At 46.7% G+C, this 22,412-nt stretch overlaps 1 protein-coding gene across 1 annotated transcript in view; it reads right to left on the bottom strand.

The window, feature by feature from the left end:
- PARVA (parvin alpha) overlaps positions 1-22,412 on the bottom strand; it is a 145,507-nt gene that overhangs the window by 70,537 nt on the left and 52,558 nt on the right. The gene's annotated exons all lie outside the window — the stretch shown is intronic.

Below are 22,412 nucleotides of genomic sequence, written 5' to 3'. Positions count from 1 at the left end.
TAATGCAACGTTCTGCTGGGGGAGGCGGAGCCTGGTACTGTGCACCATTTCACCTGCGTACGAAACAAGGAGGTGACCCAGCACCAGCATGGACTAGATGGATTCTTCAGAAGCCAGGACCAGTTCATCTGCGTCCTGGTAGAGTACCCCTGAGGAGTTTCAGGACTGGATCCCAAGATGCTGGATCTTGGGGGCCTCAGCAGGGATGCCCACCACTGTGGTCAGTTCTCCCTATCCCAGGGGTGGGGAGAGACTGAGGAAGGGGACCAAGATGACCTTTCTGACAAGAAGGGGACCTAGGGAAAATCTCTAGGCTGGAAGGAGACACCTTGGGCAGAATCAAGCGACCAAGGTGTAGCTCGTGCCAGGAGACTGTGCTGCAGAGGTGCTCAAGGATGCTCAAAAGCCCAGGAGCAGCCAGACACCTGGAAATGGCTACAGGTGCATTTTCCCAGGTAACATGCTTTGCCCACTTGATTGAAAGGATGTGGGTTAGGCTCGAGGAACTGACCAGATCCACTTTTTCAGTCCTTCCTAGCAGGCTGGCAGCTCCAGATGATGGATGAGCTTTTGTTGTTGTTGTTGTTGTTGTTGTCATCATTTTGGGGGTGGTGGTAGCAGGAGGCCATCTGGGCTACTTTTCTCTTTTGGGAAAGGATAATACTCTAAGCCCCTACAGACCACCTAACGGCCTAGAAGGAGAAATCCTGGGATGTAATTACTATGTTACCCACAATCATTTGAAAAAGGGGCCTTTTTCATAAGTGTCAGCTTTAGGATTATCATAAGAAGCACCATATTCTTCAAATAGCCAACAACTAAAAGGCACAAAGTATGCAAATTCAGCTAACATTTTTGGATTAACAATTATTATGTGACTGGCATTCAGGTGACCTCGCACACACTATCTCATTTAACCTACGGGATGCAGAATTTATAAAAATGGATGTATGTCATACCTGTTGCCTAAAGCATCAGAGTATGTGAAAGAGAAGCCTAGAAATAGCACTGCAGGACTGGACTAAAAGGTTTTGATTCACAGCGAAGGAAATTTAATTAAAGCATGTAATGTCAATTACTGTCATTCATAATCATATTATACTTCCCCAGAAATAATACAGATATAAAAGTCTAGAGTTACCTGCATGTTTGATGTAAATAGGATAAAATTATCTAAGTTCTGAAAAGATCCAGATATCAGAAGGAAAAGAAGTATCTCTCCCTGGCTTCATGTCTCATCAAATTTCATTAGGCCGGGACATGAGCATCCAGCCATAAGGAAGCCCATCCTTCCTTTGAGAGCAGGTCGTACAGACTTTCAAAGGTGCCTGAAAATCTGGGGTTTAACACGGTCACGATTTTTTAGCTGCTGTAAATAATCAGATGCTCCTGCTTGTTCTGACAAGGCCCAGGAGAGGCCAGAGAGCAGATGCTCTCAACCAGACCCCGCCACTCTGGGGGCTCTATAGGGTGATAAGGACCAGATCCTTTCATGGGGCAGCTCTGGTCCAGAGGAGCAGAGGAAAGCTCTGGTGCTTTCCAGGGCAGAGAAAACACGGCACAACTGCCAAGCCACAGCTAGCCTCAACAGGTCCATCCACGGGCATCTAACGCCCTGCCACTTCATTCCCTTGTCCCTTCATCACTTACAGAGTATACCCTATTGGCAGACCCCGAGATGAAGAGGGGGTCACTCCAGGGAGCAAAAGAGCAGCAAAGTCCTGGCCTTCCTAGGATTACAGTGCAGCGGGGGAGACGGACATTAACTTAAAAAATACACAAATCTATAAACACAAGGCAAGTTCTACCGAGTCCTAGCTTCTGCCTCACTGAAATGGGTATAGAACATCTATTTCGTGGGCTCACGGCAAAGATGAAATGAGTCAATATGTACAAAGCCCTGGGCTTAATACAAATTAGTAAAAATTCTATTGCCACTGTTATGACTGTTCTTACTGCTGCTGAGCGGCTTCACCAGTTACTGGCAGTGTGACCTTGGGCAAGGGACGCAACTTTCTCACGTTTCCCATCTGCAAAATGGGATGACAGTAATTCCTGACGAGAAAGATTAAATGAGTTAATACGTAGAAAGTGTTTGAAACAATGCCTGGCAGGCAGTGAGAGTTTGATAAATGTTAGTTGCTAGCGGTGATGATTATTTTGCCAGAATCTTAAGACATCACGTCAGCTCATAATATGCTTACACACTAGCTGAGGGTTTCTCAACAGAGGCGCTATTGATGTTTTGGACGGCATACGTCTTTGTTAGGGGGGCAGGGGGCTGTCCCGTGCATTGTAAGGCGTTTAGTAGTATCACTGGCATCTACGCACCAAATGCCAAGAGCATCCGCCCCCCCCAGGCATGACAACCGCAGTGTCTCCAGACATTGCCTAATGTCCCCTGGGGGGAAAATCGCCCCCACAGAGAACTACTGGTCTAGCTGGAAAGTATAATGTACTGAGAGGAAGGAAGAACAACGCAGAGCTAGCATCTGTGGTCAAGAGGAAACGAACTACAGTAAGTCAAAGAGGGAGCCCGTCAACAGAAGGCCAGGGAAGGCTGCATGGAAGAGGGGGCCAGAAACGGTACTTTCTGATCATTTTAAATCTAGGTCCCTTTTGCTAAACATAGAAACCACTTTACTAAGATTTCAAAATGAATCAAACATCACGACTAAACCTGAATCAAAGCAACTATAATATATTGAAGATGATTTTCCATTACATACAGTTCCCTCCTCTCACCAAAATTCTGACAAGTTTTTTAGCTCAATGTCACCCCACACTGATTTAGATAAGGTGGGGAGAGATAAAAGAGAAGGGAGCAGGGAAAGGGAACCTTCCAGGTCAGCCCTGAAGAATGCTGGAGCAATGTCCACTGGTATCTGTGGAGATAAGTCCAAATTCTAACCAGGTGGCAACAAGTGAGTCTGCCTTCAAGACGGACAATGTCTGGCCCAGCCTGGCTCCCAGCTGCTGCATCCCATCCTACGATGGGACCATCTGAGCCTCATCTGTAACTTAGTCCTGCCTCAGTTTCCAGGATCCAACTTGACGTGAGGCTGGCCTGGGTTCAACAGCATCATCATCAGACCCCAATACCGTACCTCATTCCAGTAACGGACAGAGTCCCAGTCCATTACCCAGGTTCTTATTGCTGACCTTCTGCCTTGGTCCCTGTTGATGAATCTGTGTCCAAGAATCTGCTTGGCACACCATCCCAGAGCCCTGCTAAGTGCCACCGCCCAGTGCCTGGGGCTAAAGCACCAGACTGCCCGAGGCTGCCACCTGCTTTTCTGCACATCTGAGCATGATGCCCCCGAGTTCCTGCTGCTGTGCTCCATCCACCCACTGGGACATCCTACTACTTCATCTCGGAGCCTTCTTTGCTGCTGTTGATTATTTGGGATGGTGATCTGAGACTGCTGCATCCCATGCTGGACGGACTGCATCTTCACTGTTAGTGTGTGAGCCAGGAATCTGAGCGCAATCCTATCCCTGAGGAAGAGTCCCATCCGAGTCGCATCCCTCCCCGCCTTCCCCTTCCGCTGTAGGCAACTCCCACGCCTCATATGACCAATAGCAAAGCACGTTCTCTGCATTTGGTTATCTCTGTTGCGTGGCAGGTAAATCAGACTGAAGCCACACATGTGACTCAGTTATCATGAATATACATCATGAACCGAGCACTCCCATATGCAAGAGGGCCTGGCAGGTGAAGGCAGGAGAGGAGAACTAACGCTTTTTGAAGGTTTACTTGGCACCAGACATTCATTTATGTGCTTTATGCAATTATTTAATTTTAACTCACGGCCACCCCAGGAGCTAAATGTCGTCATTACCATTTTCTGTATGAGGAAGAGAGCCAGGAGGCATCACTCAGGGATCTGAACAGCGGTCCTGCTGGCTTCAAAACCTGAGTTCCTTCCCTGACACTGGCAGCAGTCTTTCTGATGAGAAGCTGCAACCCTACAGGGTTTCTATCCTTTCTTTCTCTCTCTTTTTTTTTTTTTTGCCTCTAAACATTTCCATAATACACATGGCATCTACTTTCAGATCTAGGGACTGAACTCAGAGCACTAATAGAAAATGTCCTCGGCTTCCTCTCCCAGGTTTCTCTGCTATGAGAATTCAGGTGTCAAGTGCTTTACTCGAGGTCACGCAGAAAATGAAATGTGGAATTCCATAAACACCCTCAAGGGATCTGTGTACAAGCACTTATTTATTACAGGTTTACGGGAGCCATTGCCCCAGTGGCCCCTGGCATTCCCAGAGGAAGTCAAGGCACCCAAACAGACGGGCACAGTGTCTGCAGGGCTTGGGGTTCAGCAGTGTGTTCTGGCCCCGCTCTCCCTGCTGGGGACACAAAGTATGCTAGAGATCCCCCCGTCAGCTACACAGCAGTCCTCACTGGCTGCATATTTTTTTTTGAAGAAGAAGAGCAGCTCTGAGCCCATAATCCTCCTCTTTTTGCTGAGGAAGACTGGCCCTGAGCTCACATCCGTGCCCATCTTCCTCTACTTTATATGTGGGATGCCTACCACAGCATGGCTTGAAAAATAGTGTGTAGGTCTGCACCCAGGATCCGAACTGCAGAACCCTGGGCCGCCAAAGTGGAACAAGTGTGAACTTAACCGCTGTGCAACCGGGCTGGTCCCTGGCTGCACGTTTTAAGAGGGACATGGGTTCCCTATTTGTAAGTTTTACATTCACACAATGAACTCTAGCCCCTCTGCCCCTTTTATTTTCAACAGATTAGCATTTAAAGCTTTAAAAATACCACAAAAATATATACACTGGAGATTATATTGGCTTTTCCCTGCAGTGGGAGTAACTAGATTGATCTTTACATGGATGGACCTACAGTGATTTTAAGGTCCAGTATAAAGTTTCAGGATTTGAGTAACACATAGAAGGAACCTTATTACCTGCTAGAACGAGACACCTAGGCATTTATCAGACACATTAGGACAGAGAGAAAAGAGACAGAGAACAGAGGGTTCCCCAACTGATGACTACAATGCTGTACTGGACGAAGCCACCCATCCTGGATGGAGAACCATGTAAAGAAGCAACCAGGGGCTGGCCCGGTGGCGCAGCAGTTAAGTTTGCACGTTCTGCTTCGGTGGCCCCGGGTTCACTGGTTCGGATGCCGGGTGTGGACATGGCACCGCTTGGCAAGCCATGCTGTGGCAGGCGTCCCACATATAAAGTGGAGGAAGATGGGCATGGATGTTAGCTCAGGGCCAGTCTTCCTCAGCAAAAAGAGGAGGATTGGCGGCAGCAGTCAGCTCAGGGCTAATCTTCCTCAAAAAACAAAAAACAAAAATAAACTTAAAAAAATAAGTAAATAAAAAAATTAGGAAGCAACCAGCATTCATGCCTGAGACTTGGTCTACAGACCTACAGGAGTCAGAGCCATGTTCTTACTTTTCTCATTATTTTTATGGAAAATCTAGTTACATTTAGAATGTCTAAAATCAATAATAATGAAACAGTGAGCCAGGATACACTTTTTCCATAGGAAACAATGAACTGCACAATCTAGACTCTTATCTGATCCTCGTAATTGGAGAAAACTAGCTTCCACATGACCACCATCATCGCTGCCACAGAGTCTCATTGTATTCTTTATCACTTCACATTCTGAAATATATCTTCCCTCATATTTACAAGGTGAACATATTTGATATTTTAATGATAATATAATACTTATTTGTCCTAGCCTACTATATTAAAGCCAGCAAACAATTGCTGGCAATTTGTTTCAGTGCAGGTAAAACTATATATATATATATATTTCTTTCTTCCTAATGTTATGTCCTTGGGATATATTTCGAAAAGTGGAATTGATGGGTCAGAGCAGAGGATTGCTTTTCTGATCTACTTTCCATACCATCACAGTTTTCTAGGAGGAAAAAAAGATAATTTATAATGCCTTCTGCACTGTATATCTGTTTCCACAAGGCTCTGCCCACGTATATTTTATAGCTTTTATTTAGTTTTGATAATGTAATAGGTGTGATATGGTAACTCACAGTTGTTTTAACTAGAATTTATTCAACTACCTCTGCGAGATTTGTTTACAGTGAATGTTTCTCTTGTGTGAATTACCTACTCATATCCTTTGACCACCTGTCCATCAAGGTCTTGACTGTGCCCTTTAAGATTTACATAAAACTCCCCCAAAATGTCTGGATATTAAGTTTTTAGCTGTTATGTTTATTGCAACTAGTTCCCTAATCTGTTGAGTTCTCTTTTCACCTTTTAGTTTTGTTGATTTTCTTTGAACAAAAAAAAAGGTGTTTTTTTAAATGTAATTGAACCCATCAAACTTGTCACTGATAATTTCTTCAATTGCTTCAATAGTCAGAAAATTGTCTTTTCTCAACAATTGGGATAAGTATCCCATTAAAAAAATTAGCTCTTTAAACCATCTGGCATTTGTTGTGGTGTAGGGGTACAGTGACCATATTTTCTGAATCAAAAATTGGAACATGTGATCTGACAAGTGCCAGTACTATTATGGGCAAAATGGGACAGAGTATTTGAAATCGAGATTGTCCTGGAAAATTGAGGACATATGGCCCCCGTATGTATGGAGCAGGCTGTTATTTTAAAGGTACAGCGCCAGGCCCTCTTTACTCAGCTCCTGTCGGCTCTAAGCAACAGAGATTCCTAGCCTGAGGCCCACCGCACCCGAGTCCCGAGCCCAGCCTTACCAGGGCAGGCAGGGTGTCAGTAGGGTCAGTCCCACAGAAGGAAGGATCCAGAAGTAGTTACGTTGCAAAAGCCCCCTGTTTGCCCCTGCAGACCATCTGTTCATTCCCCACCCTGCTCCCTGCCCAGGAGTGGCTGCATTAATGGGCACCCTTGCCTTGTGCCTTCAGCTTAAGTTAGATCAACGGGAAGCACCCCAAGAAGACTGGGAGGGAGAGAGGAGCTTGGGATATTTATTTCCTGATTCCCTTGCTGTGGAGTCACCACAACCAAAGGTCACGGGCTCTGTCTGTTGAGTAGCCCCGCTCACACCACTCCTTCTATCCCTGGAATTCAGTTACCACTCAGGCCTAGGAGTGGTAACAGTTCCCCACGGTTACAAGCCCCAGGATGAAGGACACTTAGCTCTTTTAAATAAGCCCTTCATTAAACTGTACTCAAGTTACACAATTTGAGTGTCAGGGACTGACCGACGTACCCCGGATCCAGGCTGCTCAGTGAACACGTACAACTGCAGCGTCAGTTTCCCCAGACCCATCACTAAGTTGGCTCTGTGTACACAAAGGTTGAAAGCCTCGGTTCCTTCTGGAAGCAGAGCCCTCCCTACACCACAGCCTACTTGACAACTGTGCCAGCCCCTTCCCTGGAGGACAGGACGGCTCAACTCCACCCACTGACGGCCGGACTGCTCCTCCCTGGACAGACCACCAGGCACTGCAATCCAGCTGCTCATACTTTCTTGAGATCCTGAACTTCCGGTCCCGGTTCTTCTCTATCCCAGCTGCTTTCTCTTCCCCAGGCCAGGACTAAGGTCTCAGAGTGCCTCAAGGTTCACCTTTGTGGCAACAGCCAGTGGCTTCTTTCTTCAGGGGCAAGCAGAATGCCAGAGACCTATGATGCCTTGAAGACACATTGGGCTGAGTGTCACTGTACATAAAAGTTGGTTTAGTCACCACAAGCACCGGGTGATAAGCATCGGGGCTGCCTGTTCCTGGACCCCATGCCTTTGTTGGTGGGGACCCATTTCTTCTTGGCCCTTGAACTTTAGCTCACGGTGGTATCTGGAGTACCTCTCAATGCCTCCTCTTTCTACTGACCCACTCTTACCCACGGCACTGCCTGATGCCCTACTGTGTGTTCCCATTAACAATTCGGATTCTACTTCTGCCAAGTCCACACCACTTGGGGGCAACACTGACATGCCCATTCTTTGGGGAAACCAGGAGCAGAGAGGAGTCGGGGAGCAGGAAATTCCAACCCGCCTCCCCACAGCACCGGAAGTGACAACCTCAAGATTCAGCTCCACAAGCACCCACGGAGTCAGGCTCTGGACCACCAGGCCAGGCAAAAAGGAAGAGGCAAACAGGAATGAGACAACTGGGGCACAGATAAGCAAGTGCGGATCCACATGCATGAGAAGATTCAGTAAGGCTTTGGAGGAGAAGCAGGGGTCAGCCTAGAACCTGAAGGCAGAGGAGAGGAAGCAAGGTCATAGGGAGAGAAATCAGCAGCAATGGTAACTATCTTAAATCACTGTTGGCTGGGAGCACAGAGAGGGAAAGCAAAAATTATGCTACACCTGCTTACATCTAAGCACCAATGTGCTCCTGTCTGACACCCACTAGGCTGCACGTCTGATTCCCCGGGGCCTAGAACAGGGTTGAGCAAGAGCAGGCATCAATAAAGCCTTGTCTAACAGAGAAATGAAGGAATCCACTTAATCCTGTTATTGCCAACAGCCAAGAGGTCAGCTTCACATCTTCAATCCCACATCTGCAGGGGGGCAAGTGTCTCCCAAAAGAGGAAACAGTTTGTGAGCGATGCTTTTAAGAAATCAACAAGCATCATAGCACCCCTGGATACAGCTGCCGAAGTTGCCCTATGGCTTTTGGAAACTGCCTTTATCTTATTTAGGGGCTGTGGCCGCCCTACACTTCCTCCCTTCATGAAGCTTTGGGCTGGGTCTTCTCCCCTCAGGTCCTCAGGCTCAAGCTTGGCGACTGGTTTGTCAGGGAGCCTGGTGAGCAGCATGTCAGAGCTCTGCTCTTAGGCTGCTGTATATAGACACCGTACCTCCACATACCGGAGCAGCGTGGGCTTTTCTGTCTCGGGCCCGAGTCTTCTTGCCCTGCACAGTGGCTGTCCCCTCCTCCCTTTTTAAAGCAGCTTCAAGCCCTTAGTCTTACATTTATTGGCCATGAAGACACAATGTCTTTCCCTGCATTTCCTCTGCCTGTCTTGGGCGCCGTGTACCTTTTCTTCAGGCACCGACCATCCACCATCCTAGGTGAGAGTTTCAACGTCTTCCTATTAATCATGATAATAAAATACAGTCACTTACATGTGCTTAATGGTTTGCAAAGCTTACACGTGCATCTTATTTTTAATTCTATTAAAACCCTGCTCACTAGGTATCATGATCTCCAGTTGACACTGAGGCTCAAAAGTGCCAGGTCCTCCAGCAGCCGCTGCCTCCTTATTTCTTCGCACTCACTCTAAAAAGTAGGACCAGGCAGAGCTGATGTCCCGCTGTCTCTGTGTTGTGGATCTGGTCCATGCACCAAATAAGGGCTGGACTAGACCACAAGGGGCAAGGCTCCTCCCGGCTCTAAGCGTCTCTGATTCTCTAATCTACAGCCCTTCAACCTGTGGCAATTTTCCTCAAAGCAAGCATCCCCTCTCGATTCTCCCCACTTTGCCACATGTGCTATGTTTTGACACTTAACTACTACTATACATTTTTTGAAGCTAGGCAGTGAACTGGATAGCAATTCCCATCTCCGATTTCCTACAGCGTTCTGGAAAATTGTGTTACATTGGGCAAATGGAAGAGCTAACGGCAGCAGGGGAAAAAAATCATAAAAATGTAGCCGTTTTTGTTTCATCCTGTCTCCCTCAGCAGATTTGGTCGGTGACCTCTCTCTGAGTCACGAAGGGCTTTAAAACTTGCTCTGATTTACATCTGTAGGAAATAGAGTTGGTCTTGCATTTTTCTTAAGAAAAAAATTTTTTTTTCGTTCCCAAACCATAGTTTATTCCCTTCTATATGGAATTTCTTGATAATACCTCAGGATGGAAATATACATACATAATAGCTTTTCAGCTTCATGGTGTGGATAAACCAAAACCACTCATTTCAACAAGAGCCTGGAGGCTGTGAGCCAATTACCCCCAAATGTATTCTGTGAGCTTTCGCTGGGCGGTCCTCTCCTTGTCAATTAAGTCATGGGAAAAGGCTCAGTATCACCAGTGATCTCACTTGGAGAGTGATCCACAAGAAAAAGCATTAAAAAAAAAAAAACTTTTCTACCAGAGCGTTTAGAGGCAAGGGGCTATTTTCATTATTTTTGGCATCTGAAGTATGGCAGATGGACTAATCTTTCACATCTCTGTATTCTGAACTCTATTCCAGGGGAAAAATAAAGAACCACAATTTAGCAGAGGTCAAGAAGACAAAGTTTAGAACTGCAGCTCCCTCCCCCACCCCCGCCCAAGGCTAGGCCTGGGTGGATTATGGTCACGGCTCTTTAGTTGCAAGCAACAGACCCCTTCCACCCTCCGCTCCCCCAGCTAATTAATTAATAAAGATTTAAAAAGTAAATACTGTGGTCGGCAAAATCCTAAAATAGTCCCTAAAGATTTTCAGTCCTAATACTAGGACCGACCATGAATATGATGAGGTCTCACACTCTGACGATGTTAGCTTTGCAGACGTAATTAAGGTTGTTGGTTAGTTGATTTTCAGTTAATCAATAGCTTATTCAGGTGAGCCTAACCTAATCACTTGAGCCTTTTAAGAGAGTTTCTCCTGCTGGTAGCAGAAAAGGAAATCAGAGCGTGTGGGAGGGACTGGATGTGTGGGAGGCTCTCTATGCTGATATCGAGGGACTCACATGGCCAGGAGCTAAGAGTGGCCTCTGGGAGCTAAGAGCAGGCCCTGCCAAAAGCCAGCAAGGAAAGGGGGACCTCAGTCCTGCGACTGCAAGGACTTGAAGATGGCCAACAAACTGAATGAGCTTGGAAGCAAATTATTCCCCAGAGCCTCCAGATAAGGGGCCAGTCTCGCCAAAACCTCGATTTCCGTCTTGTGAGACCCTGAGGAGAGAAGCCAGCCCACCCAGCCTTCGGACCTACAGAACTGGGAGATAGTAAATGAGTGTTGCTTTAAGCCGCTAGATTTGGGATAATTTGTTCTGCAGTAAGAGATGCTAGTACAGATTCCCAGACAAGTCCATGGGCAAAACAAATACAAAACCAAATGCTAATACAGTCAGGCCACAAAGGGAGAGAGAGAAGCCCCAGGCAGTGAAATCTTCTCCTCTCTCAGGGACACCTGGACTCTCCCCTCAGCTTCTTTTGATCTTGACCAGCTTCCTGTGTTTACGTGTGACAAACATAGCTGTCAGCCCCAAGCCTGACCCACCCCACAGGGCCAGGATCTATGACCCACCAAGGAAGTCACTGTGTCCTTAGTTCAGATGCCTGAGAGAGAAGCAGGTCACTCGTCACTCATTTGTTCAGCAAATATTAATTGAGCACATACAATGTGTTAAGAATTGTTCTCGTGCTCTGGGGATCCAGCAATGAACAGGATAAACTCCTGGTCACAGGAAGTTTACATCATGGTGAACGAGAGACAATGAAAAGGCAAGCAAATATACATGTTGTGCCAGCAATGATAGGTTACACAGGAAAACAGAGCAGGGCAACGGGATCAAGGGAAACAGGAAGTGCTATTTTTAAATACATGGTCACGGGCCTGAGGGGGAGGGGAGCATTTGAACAGAGATTTGAGTGAAGTGAAGGAGCCAAATATGCAGATACATAGTGGAAGGAACATTCAGGAAGAGGAAACAGAAAGTGAAAAGGCTTTGGGATGGATATTTACTTGGCCTGTGAAGGGAACAAGGCCAGCGGAATTGCAGCAGTGGAAGCAAGGGGAGAATAGCAGGAAATGAGGGGGAGGGCAGCATGGGCCAACACAAGAAGGGCCTGCAGGCCACGCTATGGACTTTGGAAAACCATTAGAGAGTTGACTGCAGGGTAGTGACGTGGACTGGCTTGTCCTGGGTCAGAGACCCAAATAAGGTCTAGAGGATGGCCTGCCCCATAAGCTGGGCCTCTGGGTGCCATGATTCCCAAAGAAAAGGGTGATGGATGAGTTAGGCTAGATGGCTGCTTCATGCCCCCATTACAGCTAAGACCAATGGTGGTTAATTCAATTGGATTTCAACCACGTCCTCAAGTGGAAGCCTGAGGACTAAATCAGGGTGAAGTCCACAGGCAGTAACGGGGCACTGGTAAATGCGACGAGAATGTCTGTACCAAAGGCTCTGCCCTACAGAGACAGCTGGGCCCTCCTTCCATCTCTCTTGCCCATGTAGTTTTGGAGAATAATCAGCAGACCCATGGGCCCAGGAACAGTCCTATTCCCCATTTATCCTCTTGTCCCTAGAGAGAAGAGTGTGTTAGGACACATTCAGCTCAGAAATCAGGATAGGGACTCCAGAAGAGTTATTGTTCATAAGTGCCCCTGGGATCAGAACTAGCAGGGTCTCCTCTGCCACATCCCCAAACCTGTCCACTCTCCACCCTAAACACAGTCTTACTCATGCAGCCTCTCTTTCCTGGGTCATGAGGCCCTCACAGAGACATGACCATTCCAGGCTCCACGCTGCCGACCCTAACCCCATTCTTCCTCAGTCTTCCTCTGAACTGGTCTTCCCATCTTCTCTCTTCCCATCCTGGTCCAAATTTACCTGGAATTGATTCAACAAACACTTACTGAGCACCAGCCTCGTGACATAGTGCAAGACAGGAGGGATTCAAGCCCTGGGTTCAAAATCTGATTCTGCCACCGACTAGCTGCATTAACTTGAGCAAATAACTCAACCTCCTGAGCCTCTTCTATGAAACAGAGACAATGATACCTACCTTAAAAGGATGTTCAGGGGTTAGGGATAATGTAAGTAAAGTCTGCAGCACAAAGCTGGACACAAAGTAGACCCTTAGTGGATATTTGTTGAATAAATGGATAAATGAATGACAAGGTTTGAAGTATATTTGATGACTGGATGTCGATGAAGAAACTATGATGAATGCTGCAGCAGAGGTACAAAGGTCAAAGAATGGGAGCAGACACCACACTGCCATCTCTTCCTCTTAATTTCTCTCTTTGCCTCCCCAGCACTTCCCCACACAGGCTGGCCAACTCTGTTTCTGTGCTTCAGCTTCTGTGTCTTCCCCACATGTCTTACTCATAGCAGATGAATGGCCTCCTCCTTCCCAAAGGAGACTTGGATACCGAGCATGGCCCTGATGCTCTTTTATCTTCACCCGACATATCATTATCTCTATAGCCACCCTCCAAGTCTGCTCTCTCAAGTCAATTCAATTCAATTCACGTGAACAACACTGCACTGAGCACCTACTGTGTGCAGAAATGTGGACACTGAGATGAAAAGCCATGGTCTCCATGTAGAGCTCATATTCTACTGGGGGAGACCACCAAGACGGCCAGTTCGTACAATATCATGATGGCAGCAACAGAAGTATGTCCACTGGACAGCGGCAACATGAGAGCTGGTTAACCTCTGGTGAGACTTGAAAGTTTATGGGGAGCTTGGGAAGAGAAGGCTTCTGGGAGGGAGGGGCTCCAGAGTTGAGCTTTGTAGAGAAGGAAGAGGATCTTGCCTGCGAGAGGAGGGAGGGGATATTCTTCCCACACCTCACCTCTTCCTTCCCAGACCCCCTATACCTCGTTCCTCGAGGAGAGTGTTCCTCAAGCAATCCGACAAAAAGCACCAGTTTCTTTTTTTTAAATTTCCAAATCATGGCAGACTGATACTTTGCAATATATGATAAAAAAAATTACTAGAAAATATTGAACGAACAAAGCATACAGAACACAAGCACACTCATCACGTGCTCAGATGTTGCAGCGAAGTCAAACTGCTGTAAAAGTTTCTCCTCTGGTGGTGATGGTAGCACGAGAATGTGGATGTATTTAATGCCCCTGAACAGGGCACTTAAAACGGTTAAAAAGGAAAAATTTATGTTATGTATATTTTACCAGACACAAAAAATTTCTTTCATTTTCATAATATCTGCAGTAGAAATTTTGGAGTTACTTTTAAGTCATTTTTTACTTTCATCTCTGTAATATTGTGATTTATCACAAGAAATATATATTTGGTCTTCGTCCCCATTTCTGGCACAGAGCTCCTAAAACCCTTGGAATTTCCTAAGTGATAAGAGCGATAAAGTGTCTTTTGATATTCTTTACAAGCCCCTTTGAACCATATCTGAGTTTATGTTAATGAGGGAGTTTTGGAAAGCCCCCAAGGATGAGGGCTGGTTGCCAGGGGAACCAACCACGTGACTAGAGAATTGGAACTTACCCCACTACCTCTGAGGGGCACCAATGGCCAATGATTTAATCAATCATGCCGACATAAGGAAGCCTCCATAAAAACCCAAAAAAGAACGGGGTTCAGAGAGCTTCCAGTTGGTGAACATGTGGAGGTGCCAGGAGAGTGGTGCGCCCAGAGAGGGCTTGGAAGCTTGGTGCCCCTTCCCACAGACCTTGCCCTATGCATCTCTTCCACCTGGCTGTTCCTGGCTTACATTCTTAATAAACCGGCAATCTAGTAAGTAAACTGTTTTCCCGAGTTCCGTAAACCATTCTAGCAAATTAATTGAACCCGAGGAGGAGATCATGGGAGCCTTCAATCTATAGGCAGTCAGTCAGAAACACAGGTAACAACCTGGACTTGAGACTGGCATAAGTGGGAGTGGGGGAGGGGAACAGTCTCGTAGGACTGAGCCCTGAACCTGCAGGATCTGACACTATTGCCCGGCAGAGAGTGTCAGAATTGAGTTAAACTGTAGGACATCTGGTCAGTGTCTGCTAAGAACTGGAGAACTGCTTGGCTGTGTTGAAAAAAACCCATATTGGAATCTCTGATATGAAAATGATCACTGATACTTTTAATAGTTTTTTTCTTTTGAAATAGTTTGCATTGCCATCCTTTCCTTCCCAACCTAATCCTGTACTTCTTCAGATCAGGTTCTAGTTCCTGCAACAGTCTGGCCAATGTCCTTCCTGACCCCATCTGCCCAATCAAAAGTGTCTTACATATGAGGAAGCTAAACTAATCTTCCTAAAACACCATTTTTATCATGCTCTCACTCAAAAATATTCAATGGCTCCCCAGGGCCTCTGGAAATAATTTTAATTCTCCCACCTAACTTTAACAGAAGCCTATGATTCTATCACTCATTACTTGCTTTATACTAACATGACATTTCTATTCCAGGCAGCCAAGATTCTCCCAGGCTACTTGTCCCATCTACTCCGGCCCATACTGATCTCTCCATCTCCAGAACTCTTGTTATCCAACATCAATGAAATCTGGGTGAGAGAGATTGGTACTGAATGGGCTCTAATTGCATCGTGTGTAGCTTCAACCAGTCTGAGAGTAGAGACCAGTTCTCTTCTTTCTCTTCCTTGACTCTTGATGCTAGTGCCATCAAAGAGGTTATTAGGTAATTTTTGGTGAGTTGTCAAGGTTATCAGGTTTACAGTTGGCTCAGGAGAGTATCACTATATCAGCTCAATCATCCTACCGATTAAGTCTAGCAAATAATATCTTCCTAATATGTGCATTATCCCTAATGCTCAGAAGAAGAAGATAATGTTATCTATTTTGCAAATGGAAACACTGAGATACAGCCAGGAAAGAAGTCAGTTGCCCAAGGTCACACAAGTGGTAAGAGGAGAGTGGGATGTGAAATATATGTAATGTCTAATTCCAAACCCTGCACTGTTTCCACTGTTCACCCCAGGTTTTGCAATGGCAGCTCTTCTCCAGGTTCTAGGAACCACTCATTCATTGCCCCTGACGGCCTACAAGAATTTAACACCCAACATGGCAGCACAAACCCTTCACTCATGCCATAGGCTTGCACATCCAGAACCCATGGGCACCGATACTTGTTAGCACCACCAGAACTCATACTTTTCAGTCCTGGGACTCATGCTCATCATCTCAGAAGCAGACTGTTAAGCGTCATCAGTCATCTGGGATGTTGCACTTCCCACCTGTGTTGAATGAGAAGGATGCTTCAGAAGTGGCTTTGTTATGGTCAACCCTCTTCACTTTTTCTCACGTTCAGGATCAGGGTCTTAGCTAGAGTGAGAAGAGAAGGGGCAGAGGATGGGAACTCAGGGAGTAATAATTTTTAAGAAGCAGAAAGAAAAGGGAGAGTCTGTGGGGAAAACGGAACAAGTGTTGAGAGAGAGAGAGAGGGAAACCTCGAGACATGCCTGCCACAGCTGAGGAAGAGGAGGGCTCCAAGAAGTAGACAGTTGGAGAGAGGTCACATAAGAGCAAGAAAGAAAATCGGGAAATTGGGAGCAATTTCCATGGGAGCAAAAGCCAGACTGCAGTTTGAGGCATGAGTGTGATGGGGTTTGGGCAGGCCACCCCAAGATGTGCCACTCTGGTATGCAGATTATTTTGAGCTAAAAACAATCAAGGCTTGGAAGGCTCAGGAAGAACCTCTGACCTTCCCCTAAACTGCCTAAAAGAATTTAAGTTAGAAAGGGCCTAGTCCAGGAAGGCTCTATCATCACAGATAACTCCAGTATAACATGAACTAGGTGTGATAGACAGGGAGGAACCTAGCAAGGCCTCTCTGGGCCCCCAACGTCTCTGGATGGCCCAACAAAATTTGTTTACCAAACATTAACTCTCTTCATCGTCCTGTCAATTGCCTTCTTTCCCTTTGAAGTTGCAGACTTTTACTTAGTCCAGAAAGGCATATATGCCTCATTTTGCCTGATTGTCTTTGAAATTTTTCATGCTTATGTGAATTTCCCATGCACACATATTAAATTTGATTTTCTCCTGTTAACCTGTCTTATGTCATTTTAATTATTCGACCAGCTATAAGAACCAAGAAGGGAAGGGAGGGAATTTTCCCCTCCCCAACAAGTGGAAGTGAAAAAGCGATGCCATAGATGTGTTTTCAAGACACTCAATGAACGAGGGAAGAAATGGAGCTAATGGAGGAGAACGGATGGGGGTGGCACTGAGGGTGGTGGTAATGTTAGAAACCAGGGGTTTGTCCCAGGTCATTTAGGAGATTAAGTGAATATCTCCAGCAGCTCTTAGCAGACCTGTGGCAGGCTCAGGAAAAAGGCCTTGTGAGTTGATTCAGGCTGGGAATCACTCAGTTGGAACAGTGAAAGAAGAAAGGGAGTTGGCGTAGGGGAGGTGGAAACTGAGGATGCTGGAGGATGTGGCTGAAGCAATCCACAGTTGACTAGGCTGGGTGGGAGGGGAGTGAGGCTCTGGGAGAACAGAGTCAGGAGCTGGAGGTTGATGATCACATCTTCATGGTAATTACAGAGCAGGAGAGAGGGTGAAATGGAAGGTTGCGGTTAGGGAGGGGAAGTTCAGGGGGCAAGTTCACGATTCCAGACTGGAGCATGGAAGCAAACTCACTTGATAGAGTGGAGGGAACAGCCACAGAAGCAGAGAAGGTAGAGGAACTATGTGGCCAGTGGACAGGTCAGCAGGGAGGCTGCTGAGTTCACCAGAGGAGAAGGAGGAGTGTGTGACAACAGCAGATCCCAAAGTCCTCAGTGAGCATGAAGAAGCATCCTGGGGTTCGTAAAAGATGAGAGTGGGCTAACCAGGCACCTCAGCTTAAAAGGAGGAGAGGTTTCAAAGGGGTCACGGAGGTGTGCATTGAAAACCAGAGAAGCTTGGGAGGGAAGCCGTGTCCTGGAGACAGGCCCAGGTTTCCAGGAAAGTGTGTAAGGGATGGGTTAAGGAGGTTCCATGTTGGGGAGTTTCTAGACAGTAGAATCAGGACAGCAGAGAGAGAGCCTGGCAGAAAGAATTAGTGGAGGGGCCTGGCAGGAGAAAGGAGAGCTGAATTAGAGGGGACTGAGAAGGCAGAAAATACATGTGACCGGAGGAGCGGGCCCCGTCTCATCATGGACCCCACATAAAGGGAAGGCAACCCAGTAGACCACTCTGAGAAGTGGCATCCATTCTCCAGAGGCCCAGAGCCTCTGAGGGGGTCATTTTGACCCTCACTGCCTCCAGCAGACCTGCAAGCAGAAGTCCGGTCACCTGACTGTGGTTATAGCCACGAGCAGAGGCAGCAAGCGCCACAGAGAAGGATGAGAGGAAAAAGTCAGAGCGGCCTTGGCAACGGTGCACAGAACTGAGGAAGGTGAAGAGGAAGTGAGAGAAAACAAAGGGACTGCATAAAACCTAGTTTATTACTTTGGTTGGAGAATATTCCTCTGAGGGTTTAAAAAGGCATAAATGCCTTTATAATCCTAAAAAGCATGCCATAAAGGAGAGCATAGGCCTGTCTCAACAAGCTCCTTCCTACGCTGGGCCCATTCTGGGCAGGCAACTCTTTTGTAAAGCTCGGAAATACATTCTCGGGAATCACGAGGGCCTAGTTCTAATTAATCTGGCCCAGCCTGCAGCTGAGATAGCAATCAAAGCAACGGGAATGCAGAATTTATCCGCGCTCCTCGGGCTGCAAAATGCCACTCACTTCTCTCCTTCAGGGAACGGAGGGCTGCAAAAGCGCTCCAGGTCAGTCTGTTGGCCTTGCACCCCTGCTTTTCAAACCAGGATGGAAAAACTGCTCAGAGTATGATATTTTAACTGGAGGGCACTTAGAAAATCAGAATTTGAGGCTCAACATGCGTCGTGAGGCCAACGGTGGATTTATGAAAACGTGGAACAGAGGAGTAACGGTGCTCAGACCCAAGCCGCGGAGGTAAGGCAGGCTGCTTCTCGGCCTGCCTCCCATTTCTCTCTTTATTTTTATCTGCGGGATCAGGCGTGTTGGAGAGAAAAGAGGAGGCCTGGTAACAACAGCTTCCCCGTCATTCTTGGTTACTTACATCTGTGGTCAATTTTCCACACTTTATTCCATAAAAGGTAAACGAGGCAGGGTACTTGCAACAGGATAATCTAAACAATATGAACCATGTTACTGTTAAAGACCATCTGGTTGATCACGCTCAGCCCCAGAATGTTAACTCCTTGAGGTAAGAAAGATGCCAAAGCCAGAGCGGCCAGGCCCTCCTGTGCCTTTTCCCCATCTTCAAGTCAATTAAAGCAAGGACCTCCACGGTCTCTGCCAGCCCTGATATTCTAGGCGGGCTGCCGGGGAAACTCCGCGAGCTTTGTGAATGAGCAACTTGCAAAATGCTTCCACCAAATGCCTCTTCTCTTCTTTTTCTTTAAAAGGAAACATTAAAAGCTTTAAAAAAAGAAAAGGAAAAAAGCCCTATACACAACCCAAACTAAACCACTCTCAAGTGCCGGGGTTGTTTCCTTCATTTCTGATTCTCCTACTTAAAGCCAAGGGATCATTTACATAATTTTAATTTTAAAAAGCACTGACACCAGTGAAGACGCATGAAGCCCATGCTTTGCTTTTATTTGGGCTTACACATTTTTCTGGCCATCTGTTAGTCAAGAAAGTTGCAAACTCAAATAGGAGATGGGAAAACTAGAAATCAGATGGTGTTTTTCATCCGTTGGGTGGGGAGCTAATGATAAGAGATTCCGGGAAAGGTCATCACAAAAATGAGCCTTGGCCTCCCTTGTAAGGTGCAGCATTTCCACCTGCAGAAGGAATTCAGCCTTTGACCTGGAGGGTTCAAGTGCATTTCATTCTTCAAGTCCGTCATTAAGGGCTTGAGCTTTCCTCAGCAACCTCTAAGGGTATTCAAGCCACCAAAACAACTCCATTTAACACACCGCTTAATATTTTAAACCACGCCTTGCAGTATTCTATCAGGAAAGCATCTTCCAGTATCCCGGCCACAACAGAGCCCTCATTTCTAGCACAATCTGCTTTGTGTGTAACCACAGATCAGACCTAAACAGTCAGTTTTCTGGGAAAAGGTTTTCAGAGGTCAAGGAGGAAATCAAGCTCAAATGCACGGCTAAGCTTGGCTTCAACAATAATGTCTAAACCCAACTGTCCTAAACCTACCTCTACTTCCCTTTTTAAAAAACATTCTGGAAAATCTCAATGATGTAAAGAGAAAAAGATCTAAAAGCCCAAGGGATGGTCAGTTGGCACAATATACACATGATAGAAGATGAATTTTAGTTTTCAAACCAATTAAGCTCCACAGGCCCAGAGGAAGCTGTTGTTTTTTTTTGTTTGGTCCTGTCTTGTTGACTTGTCAAACAATCTGCAACCTCCTTCCTTCTCCCCCATCCACCTTGCAAGCTGCCTCTTCCAGACACACAAAGACAGAGCACTGAGTTGAAGGAGTTAATGGTCACCAGGAGAGCCCTTGGGAGAGAAAGCTTCAGATCCCATGATCATAAATCTCTTTCAAGGCAGGTTTGAACCAGGACTCAATTCTCCGACAGCTCCCCAAATTCAGCATTCATCTTCAACTGGATAAAATGACATTCACATCTCTTCATTTCCCAACACATTTATCTCACGAAATGACAATTGGAAAACACTCCTGTCCTAAACATGCACATGATTTTTAAAAAGAGTTACTGAACCAAGCTGAATAATTTAATTAATAGGCCTTTTATTGGAATTCACTTTCTTTTTTTTTTTAAAGATTTTATTTTTTTCCTTTTTCTCCCCAAAGCCCCCTGGTACATAGTTGTATATTCTTCGTTGTGGGTCCTTCTAGTTGTGGCATGTGGGACACTGCCTCAGTGTGGTTTGATGAGCAGTGCCATGTCCGTGCCCAGGATTCGAACCCATGGAACACTGGGCCACCTGCAGCGGAGTGTGCGAACTTAACCACTCGGCCACAGGGCCAGCCCCTCACTTTCTTTTTTTTTGAGGAAGATTAGCCCTGGGCTAACATCTGCTGCCAATTCTCTTTTTGCTGAGGAAGACTGGCCCTGAGCTAACATCGGTGCCCATCTTCCTCTACTTTATATGTGGGATGCCTGCCACAGCATGGCTTGCCAACCAGTGCCACGTCCACACCTGAGATCCAAACCCACAAACCCTGGGCCGCTGAAGTGGAAATGCGAACTTAAACACTGGCACCACCGGGCAGGTCCCTGGAATTCACTTTTAATATAAATTCTTTTTTTTTCCCCTATTTTTTTGGTGAGGAAGATTGGCCCTGAGCTAACATCTGTTGCCAGCCTTCCTCCATTTTGTATATGGGACACCACCACAGCATGGCTTGATAAGTGGTGCGTAGGTCCACACCCAGGATCCAAACCCTCAAACCCCAAGCCGCCAAAGCAGAGTGCCGAACTTAACCACTATGCCACTGGGCCAGCCCCAATAAAAATTCTCAAACAGCTGTGAACAATGTTCTTAAAGCAACGGGCAAGAAAGAAAATGAGAAAAAAACCCATGATTTAATCATTATTCAATTGTAGTAGTAATTTCACAACCCAAAGCAAGTAGGAAAAATTTCACGTTAATTGAAATAATGATTGTATTATGATTCTGTGACTGGATATTGATCACATTCCAGTTCCTCTGCAGAGACCTTTCCCTTTGAAGAAATGTCCCATCTCTTTTGTGATTTTGGTCAAAGGGACAGGAGACCCCAATGTAAACTAGTGCCCTTACCTCTATGAGGACAGGGCTGTAGGCAGAACAGGGAAAGTTGGGAGTTTCCAACAACTGCTGGGTTCAGATGATTGCTTAGGTTTGGAACACACAGAAGATAAGAAAAAGTCCCCACGGGCAAGTGAGGCACTGTGACTAAGTGTTGATGGCAACAGAGTGACAAGAGTCAGGGAAGTCGGTAGAGAGCGAGGTGGGGTGTGGGTGGCTTCAGCCTCAGGAGTCTGGACACAGGCATGATAAGCCCCAGCAGACCAGAGGGTCAGCCTTGGAAGGTCTAGTAGATGGGAAGATGCTAGCGGGGACGGGGGCCCCGTCAGGGCAGGTGAGAGCCCACAGGGCCCTGGTTTTAAAGGACCTGGGATGTGGGGATAAATGAGTGAAGCCATCTGGGAACCAGTCGAGGACTGGAAATGCAGGGCCGACACATGGGAGCTGGGGCCTTGCATTCTGGAGATTCTCGCCCCATTCTAAGCTGCTGAGTTCTCTATGAAGAACAAGATGGATCCCACAGCCACGAAGCGGGCCTCAGCCTCCGGATCTGGAGGCAGCCACTGAGCAGACAGGGTGTTTTGTGGCTCAAGCCTCGTGGTGGGGAGGATGCAGGCAGTGACAGGGGTGACAGTCAAAGTACTGAACAATGGGTGACATCCGGGTCCTGTCCAGTCAGATGTGGGGGCAGTCGCTGGATCGTGAGAGGGCCTCGCCGGGCCCGGGGAGGGACAAGGTTGCCTGACGGGGGTGGGGGGCGCTGGTGGGGACGGGGGTCAGCTATTTACCAGTCAGTGCAAAAATAAGCTGCCATGAGTCAGCCCTGGGGGCAGGGTGGACAGGTTATTCCCGCCTCCCACTTGGCCGTTTTTTCCACATCTGTGTGAAAGGGATATTGCTCAAGAAAGGAAAACAAGGCTGAGGGTGGAGCCAGGGGGAGCTTGTTTCTGTCAGATTTCTCAATAAAAGCTTGCTTTGCTGATAAAAGGTTGTGCTTTTGATATTAGGAATTGTGTCTCCTCGTTCTCGTGGTGAGGCTGAGAGGGAGGGCGGGGAGGCGCCCGCATCTCCAGCCTGTTTAG

This window comes from Equus asinus, chromosome 20 (genome assembly GCF_041296235.1).
Source record: "Equus asinus isolate D_3611 breed Donkey chromosome 20, EquAss-T2T_v2, whole genome shotgun sequence".
In the NCBI taxonomy this organism is placed as follows: Eukaryota; Metazoa; Chordata; class Mammalia; order Perissodactyla; family Equidae; genus Equus; species Equus asinus.
This window is presented reverse-complemented; position numbering and strand designations above follow the sequence as displayed.